The sequence below is a fragment of the Echinops telfairi genome, unplaced genomic scaffold (assembly GCF_000313985.2).
Source record: "Echinops telfairi isolate 266 unplaced genomic scaffold, ASM31398v2 ScPeMD7_7469;HRSCAF=8507_1, whole genome shotgun sequence".
Taxonomy (NCBI): Eukaryota; Metazoa; Chordata; class Mammalia; order Afrosoricida; family Tenrecidae; genus Echinops; species Echinops telfairi.
In genome coordinates, this window is record NW_022111373.1 from 117,883,716 (window position 1) to 117,892,619 (window position 8,904).

The window sequence follows — 8,904 nt, forward strand, 5'->3', positions numbered from 1 at the left end:
ATAATAATAATAATAAATGAATAAAAGGCTTTCAATTGAATTGGAATGTTGTCCATTTTCGCCTGCTGTGTTGTGGGAGAGGGTTTAGGAGGATGTGCCGATCAAAGACAAAAATCATTTCCCTTTCACCTCCCCTCTGAGTGGTGATGTGAGTTGATGTATTCTTGCTACCTAACATCAGGAGAAAGCCAGGGAATTCATTAAGGAAACCGTGACTCTCACACTCAGCGATCTGTTTCCAAGCCTTCACTTCTGGCCTTTCCTGAGAGCACAGCGCCAACAGCATCATCACGCTGGCACCTGCTGCCCACACCGTAGCCTGTCCTTCCAACCAGAGTGGTAGTCAACACTTCACAGCCCATTAGCCATTTGAGAAGATGGGGCAAGTTAAGTGCTGCATCACCCAGCAGAGCATACAGGTGGGCTCAAACACCCTGAGGAGCATGATACACTGGGGAAGGTACCAGAGACAGCTGAAAGATGATGGAACATGTGGGCCGAATTTCTGCCTGATACTAATGAGGCTTTTAAGGCCCGAAGCTCATTTTACCGACTGACCTGCCTTCAAGTTCCTGGGGGAAAGAACAGAATTAGCAAGAATTTTGTTCCAGAAAACACAGATCATATTTTATGTCTTTTTCTTGGCTTGCTTATAATAGTTTTTAAAGATCTTTTCCTTGAAGTGAAATGTGGATTAGCAGTACATGATATGCTAGTTTCTAATCGAGGACCTCAAATTGGGTGGCTTATGAGAGATGTGTGTGATCGGACACTTCTGGAGGTTGCTGCTGATGCTAGGTGCCGTGAGTCAGTTCTGACCCTTGTATAACAGAATAAAACATGGCTTAGTCTTGTGTCATCCTCATAAGTATTGTTATGTTTGAGTTCAATGTCAAAGCCACCGTGTCAATCTATCTCCTCAGGGGTCTCCCTCCTTTTTGCTGAACCTCTACGTTACCAGTAATGCTGTCTTTGTCCAAGGTCTAGTCCCTCTGGAAGCTAGTTCAAACTTAGGGTGTCAGCTCTGTTGGTTCTGGAGTAAGACTGAGGAAGAATCTGTTCTTGTCTCTTTCCGAACCTCTAATGATGACAAGCAATTTTTGATGTGATTATTAAGGTTGACCACTCTGATTGGGCCCAAAAGGTGAAGAGATTTGTCTCACATGTGAATGTTCATCAAAGGGCTACCTTTGCAGAGGAAGATTGAAGCAAACAAGAGGCTGGGATAACACGTTCTGTGGGAACCAGTCACCCTCTTCCCCCAGCCATTCCTGTTACTGCCCAATGGGAGCCTGAGCAAAGAGGCCATGGTGGCAGGGATAGAGGTGACCTGTGGGCTCAGCAACATGGACTTCCGCGCCAAGGCTGACTTAGCTACTGATGAGCGCCTGATCTGCCAGGAGCAGGGGCAAACATTGAGTCCAAGATATGGGACCACGCCTTGGGTACATTAACCAGCTACCTGGTTAATCCCTGTAAAGTAACAACCATGTTTCCATTTCCTTCCTGTCATGCCTTAACTAGTGTCTGATAATGTGTCTCTAGGTCCTAACATCCATTACAATGGCTACACAGAAACTCACAGGCAAAGTTCATGATGACAGGGTTAATTCCGGAAGCTGACAAGTTGTAATGGCACTGACAGGTGCTCAGGATTGAGTTGCTGATCAGCACATGTCTGTCACAAAGTTTCAGGTCTGCTAGTAAATGCCCCAGGGGCATACCACTCTGCTGTCAGCCTCACGCCAAAGGCATTCAGCTGAAGCACCTTCAGTCAGCAAACACACCCCCTGAATTGAGTGTCCAAAGGCACCCCACTCCAATAAGCCTCGGCCGAAAGGCACTCAGCTCGCGTCTATGGGCCAGCAAGCCCAGCTTCCTGAATCAAGTGTCCAGAGGCACCCCACGCCACAAACCAGCCTCCTGCACAAAAGCCCCATCTTACCTGCTCTGTGAGTTGGGAAGTCAGCACTCTGTCCCGTGCTCTGGCTCCTGGTTCTCCTGCTCTTTTGATGGCACAGCTCATTGGAATCCAGGCGGCTCTCGGCGCAGGAATCCCGGGTCCAGAGGACTGGCTCCACGCCTGGCTCTTGCTGATAATGCGATCTCTCCTCCTGCTGCTTAGGGGGCTCGTTTTTTTCTGCAGTAGGATGGCGCTCTGGGGAGTCAGTCATTCACAGGTGAATCCTATCAGGATCTTCCCCTTCTTCTTACCAGGCCCACGCAGGAAAAGGTGGCGTGGTGGGAGTTTAGACTTTGGCTGGAAGAGCCACGTTCAATAATTCACTGGCCCTTCACTTCCTACGTGTACTGATTTCATCTTTCCTTCCCATCCCTTTGTGCCTTCTGAGCTTCATCCCTGGGCAAATGCTGCCATGTTCATTGTTCTCGTGCAGTGGTTCTCAACCTTCCTCATGCGGTGACCCTTTCATACAGTTCCTCATGTGGTGGTGACCCCCCCAACCATAAATGTATTTTCGTAGCTAATTCATCGCTGTCATTTGGCTACTGTTATCAATCGGGCGACTTCTGTGAAAGGGTCGTTTGATCCCCAAAGGGGTCACGACCCACAGGTTGAGAACCGCTATTCTAAGGGGTGTCCCCTCCCCAGGTACAATGGCTCACCTTATGGGCCTATTGTTTAGCTGAACAAGTGAGGTTGATCTTCTTCATTATTTAGTTTTGTTCCACATTTTCCACTCAGTCTATCTAGAACTCCTACTGCAGTCCCTCTCCAAGTCGTTAGTACCAGTAACCAGGCACTACCGAGTTTTGTTGTTGTTTTTTTTTTGTCTCAAGGTCATGGTCCTTTCATCCACAGGCCTCATTGTTTCCATGTGTCATTGATTTTCTTCACTCTTATCTGCTTTGGACAGGAAGAGAGAGATCGTTCCAACTATCACAGCTCAAAAAAAATTTTTTTAATGTAGATATCTTAAATTATTTTTTATTTCTGAATAGTTTCAAAATGACAGAAAACTTTCCAGAGTAGTAAAAATAAACCCCTCAAGACTATTTGGGAGTAAATTGCCAAGTGTTATGGATTGAATTTTGTTTCCCCAAATTTCACGATGTCCTAACCCATATCCCTGTGAATGTGACCGTTGCCACTTGGGTTGTGCTCACAAGTCATGTCAGAACAAGGACTAGTGAGCGTCCTCAACTGAATCTTATCTGACTGGTGTCCGAGAAAGCCTTGTCCGGACACAGCGGGCCGATGGCAGGTGACAGTGCATCTCCAGGCATCTGCAGACTACAAGTACTCAATTTAAATGGTCTGGGGTTTCATCTTGCTGGAACCCACCATCAGTGCTCATTAAAGCAGGAATTAAGAAATGAAACGACGTCTTGCATCAGGCAAGTCTGCTGCACAAGCCGTCTTCAGAGCGCGGAGCGCACGCACAGCCCTTGGAGGATGAAGGTCCACCTGGCACCATCGTGGCACGTTCAATCGCCTTGTAGGTGCGTGAAAGTTGGACGTAGAACACGGAGAAAGGATGTATAAAATGATGCGTTTTTAAAATGATGATGGTGTGGGAGAAGAATATTGAAATACCATGGGCTGCCAGAAGAAGGAAAAAGCAATCTGTCCTAAATGAAGTACAGCCAAAATGCTCTTTCGAAGGGAGGATGACGAGACGTCATGCCATATATGTCAGACATGTGGTCAGGAACGACCAGTTCCGGGGAGATCATGCTCGGTGAAGTAGAAGGTAGAACAACAGAGGAAGGCTGTCAATGAGATAGATGGACACAGTGGCTGCTCAAACACAGGGGGTTCAAACATAAAAACAATCCTGAAGCTAGCGCAGGACTTGGCAATGCTTTGTTCTGATGCCCCCAGAGTCCCTGTGGTTGGAGCTGATTCGCGGGCACCTAACCACGACATTAAACTAGTGTGTCCCTCCATCGAGCTGGGTGACATCCTATGATCCTCTGCAAGCACAGCCCCAGGAGAGAATGAAGGCAGGAGTGTGGGCAGTGTGGCCAAGGGTTTGTCCCATGTGCCGATAGTGGCAGCATCCTGCAGCCTCTGTTTCCCCAGCTGTACACTTCCAGAAGTCCCTCGTGACCCGCAGAAGACACTTGGGTAACCCTGACTTGCCTGCATTTTCCAGGGGCCTGCGATGAAGTAGTTAGATTCTTTCTTTTACCGAATTAAATCCTCTTCCTGATTATGGTAGAAAGATCATCACTATGTGAGGAGGTGGGACTGCCCAAGCAGAGCTTAGAGGGTGGTCGCCGGACCACCTGAAGTCCCCTGGACAGCTAAGTCCGAGGCCAACAGGGAAAAAAAAAAAAGACTCCATCAGTTCTTCATATAGTTTGAATGCACACCCAGATTGAGAAACACCGGTTTTGAAATACTGAAACCCACGCAACTCACTGCCAGAGAGTTGATTCCGACTCATAGCAACCCTATAGATCAGAGTAGCACTATCCCTGTGGGTTTCTGAAACGGTAACCTTTACTGGAATAGAAAGCCTATAGCTGGTGGTTTTGAACTGCTGACCTTGTGGTTAGCAGCCCAAGAAGTGACCCACTATGCCCTGAGGGCTCCTTTTTGAGATATTAGACCATAAGAAAAGCTCAGGTAGGTTTTTCTTTTTCCCTTCTCTTGAAGGAAGTAGCCTTTTCCATTTCAATAAATAACAACTAGGAGTTAAGGCCCAGTAGGGGAGGAATGAAGTCTTGTCTCGCATACACCCATCAAAGACAATCATTTAGGACCTTAGGTAAGATGCTGTGTCCTGATTGTACCCATCAGCTCAGAAAACTGTGGCCTAATGACTGTTAGGCAATGCTGCATGTGAAATTCAAATGCACTGATTAAAGTAAATCCCTTTCATTTTGGAGTTTGTGAACTAAACTATGTGTAGGACACATTAGTCCAAAGAAGCAGAGACTTGTTATATTGTTGCTGTTCTGTGCCATCGCCATAATTATTCCTGTGCCTGAGCCCACAATTGTAGCTATGGTGTCAGTCCATCATATTGAGACCCTTCCGCTCTTTTGCTGCCTCTCTACTTCACTAAACATGATGTCCTTATCCAGGGACTGGTCTCTCCTGACAATATGTCCAAAGTATGTCAGAGGTAGTCTTGTCATCCATGCCTCCAAGGAACACTCTGGCCATACTTCTTCCAATATAGATTGGTTTGTCCTTTGGGCAGCCCATGGTATTTTCAATACTGTTCTCCAGCACCACAACTCAAATGCATCTGTCCGCCTGCAGTCTTCCTTATTCAAGGTCCAGCTGTCACAAGCATATGGTGCAAAGGAGAATACTAGGCGCATCTTAGTCCTCAAAGTGACTTCTTTGCTCTTCAGTACTCTTGTGCAGAAGATTTACCTAATGCAACATGCTTTTTGATCTCTTGACTGCGACCCTTGCTCCCATGAGCATGCATAGTGGGTCGAAGCAAGCCGAAATAATTGGCAACTTCCACCTTGTCTCCATTTACCACGATGGGTCCAGTTGTGAGGATTTTGGTCTTCTTGACGTTGAGTTCTAATCCATATGGCGGACTGCAATCCTTGATCTTCATCAGCAAGTGCTTCAAGCCCTCCTCGCTTTCAGGAAGCACGGTTGTGTCATCTGTATATCGCAGGTTTTTAATAAGCCATCCTACACCCTGATGTCACATTCTTCTTCATCTAAGCAAGTTTCTCTGACGATTTGGGCGGCTCTTGGATTTAAACCGTGGTTTGGGCAACTTTGAGGAAGTGAAACGGTGCACACTTTTGATATGGGAGTTTGGGGAAGAAAATGAAGCATGAAAGGACAAGATCATGGCTGTAGGGTGGCTGGGAGAATGTCATTCTGCTAGGCTGGCCCTTGCTATCCTCCAAGAATAAGCAGGTGCTGGCCTTTTCCCCACCAATGGAGTTTTCAATTCTCTGCAAACTTCTTCATTAATAAGCCTACATGATCAGAGAAACATCGAGGAAGATTAGTCCTATGGAAGCCCCACAAACAGGTGCCATAACCATTGCAGCCCACCTTTCTGCCTTGAATTTAACTGGCCCCACAGATCCTCTGGGAAGTCACTGTTTTAAAAGGACCTTGCTCTCAAGATCCTGTTTATACATTTAAAGCATGGCGATAATTCGTTTCATAAAATCATCTTCGTTACTTCCATTCTCGCTGTTACGAAAAGACTGGGCTCTCTGAGCTCTTTGTGCAGTGTTCCCTTAACACTGAAAACGTCAAACCAGGTGAGAGCCCAACTCCCGTCACCATGTGGTCAGTGGTGATTCTCTAGTCTTCTCCCACCAGGTTCTGAACATGAACTATGGTTTCATCACTTGTCAAGGTTGACAGTCGTCTATCTCTTGGTTTATGTTGGAGATCTTCCTTAAAATCGGATCCATGTCAAAGCTGTGGTTTAATGCAGGCAGCAGGTCTGTGTGAGCTCAGAGCAGCAGTAGGTGCTCTTCTGGGCAATCGGGTGCTGCCATCTCAGGGCCGTTCTGTGTACATGGCTTCCGTGACTGTGAACTACCTCCTCTCCTTGAAGAAGCTCCTTTCCTCTGGAACAAGCTACATGGGTGCTGTTGTCTTCTGCTATGAATCCTAATGGACATTGGTTTTCTTTCATGTCACTCACAAACATTAATTTTTTTACATGAAATGCTATTATTTCCACTTCATGGCATTTAAGTTATTTTTTTTAAATAGCTTATCATTAGTAAAATGTATTTTAAATAATATCTGAGTTTAGTGGGAAGAGACATTGTCAGGTTCAAACCTCTCATTTTGTCCAGGAAATTGACCCACAGCCCACAGAGGAGAAGGGATTCTCTGCTTAGGAAGCATGTTCTTTGGTTTATAGAGAGGAGCCCTGGTAGAGTAGTGGTTTGGTATTACGCTGCTAGCTGCAAGGTCAGCAGTTCAAAACTACCGTCATTCTTCAGGAGAAAGACAGGGCTTTCTACTCCATAAGGAGTTATAATCTCATAAATTCACAAGGGCAGTTCTACTCTGTCCTATAGGGTCACTATGAGTTGGCATTCACCCCATAGCAGTGAGTGTGGTTTATAGAGCCATATGGTTTGAATGGTCTGTGTTGGAATTCAAATCTATGGAGATACTTGTAGATATAATCCCTTTTGAGAGTTGGATTTTCTTTGTCATGTTAATAAGGCCAAGGGGTGATTCACCAAGTCCTAAAGTTTTCATCAGTTTAGATCCTTCCTCCTTCTTTAGTTCCATCTCTACTTATTTAATTCCAGTCACTGATCTGATTATACCCCAAATTTAATTAAAACGAACACCTGGAAAGTGCTCCAATACATCCTCCTAGTAACAGGGCTTTGTTGGTCTGTTTTAAAAATACCTCCTTACCAAGTGATCCCATAGAAAAATGATCCCAATGTAACAGTAACTCTAATTGTAACAGTTATCACAAGAATTTTGTGCCATTTTCTGGCCACAGTTGAAACCCAGCTGGGACTGTTTGTCCAGCTTCCCCGCTTCACCATCAAGTTTCCCCGCGCCACAGCAAAGAGCCTCAGGGGTTAGGCTAGAGAAGCAGGATGTGGAGGGGACCGGCCATACCAGATATGGGCAAGATGCAGACGGCGTCTCTTCCTCCACTGGTATCACAGGCAGGGAGGATGGGAATAAGGCGGCCTCACTGGTCCCTGGACCTGCATGTGTGTTCTAAGGTTGCCATGAGAAATACCCCCCAAACCAGTTGATGCCTACGCATGACACCCCGTGTGTGTTGGAGTAGAAGGGTGTTCCCGTGTTTTCAATGGCCCGTTTTCCAGAAGCAGATTCCGGAGCCTTGTTTTCAAGGCACCTGAGTGGACTTGAACTTCCAATTTTCTTCAGCAGCCGGAGTGTGTTAAATGTTGCTATGCCCCACAGTGTGATAATTCGACTTAATGTCATCTTGGCTAAGCCAATATTATCCCGTGATGTGATTGTGACATAGCATGATAGATCAACTCCATGATGGGGTTTCTGGGAGCAGACAGGCAGTTGTGGGAAGAATCAGATACAGTGTTACTTCCTTAGCCTAGTCACAGTCTTGATCCAATTGAAAAGACGTTTCGCCAGGGGTGTGGCTTACTCTTAGTATAAATTGACACTGTGGGAAAGCTCACTCCCTCTTGCTGGCCAGATGCCTGCATCTGGCTCATGGACCAGCTGACCCTGGGAATCATTAGCATCCTGCTGCTTTGCCTGCCAAGCTTGGATTCATCCAACTCTGCAGCCATGAGCCTGGCTTGCTTACCTTGAATTCATCCCCCTCTGCTTTCACTAGCCTGTTGTCTTCCCTTTTTTCCTGGTCTGTCTTCCTGCTTCCTGGTTTGTTGGCCCTGAGGGATATGGGATTCTGACCTACAGACATGAACCAAACTGGACTTCACCACCTTTACAACAGTCACTTTCTTGGTATAAAATTCTTTCTTTAGATACATGTTTAAGCATTACTGGGAGCCCTGGTGGTGTAGTGGTTATGCATTTGGGCTGCAATCCACATAGTCAGCAGTTCAAGACCACTGGCAGCTCTTCAGGAAAAACTGGGCTTTGACCTCCCATAAACGGTTATAGTCTCAGAAACCTACAAGGGATCGCTATGAGTCAGCATTGACTCAATGGCAGTGAGTATAAGCATCACTGGTTTGCTTCTCTAGAGTACGCAGCCTAACACGTGTTCTCCAAGTGCGACATGCTGTTGTTACGTGCTGTCAAGTTGTTTCAAATGCATAATGACCCCGTGTACAACAGAAGGAAACACTGCCCAGTCCTGCACCCCCCTCACGATTGTTGTGATGTTTGAGCCCACAGTTGGGATCACTGTAGCAATCTATCTCATCGATGGGCCTCCTCTTTACATTGAACCTAAACTCAAACTCACTGCCATTGAGTTGACTCCGACTCATAGCCAC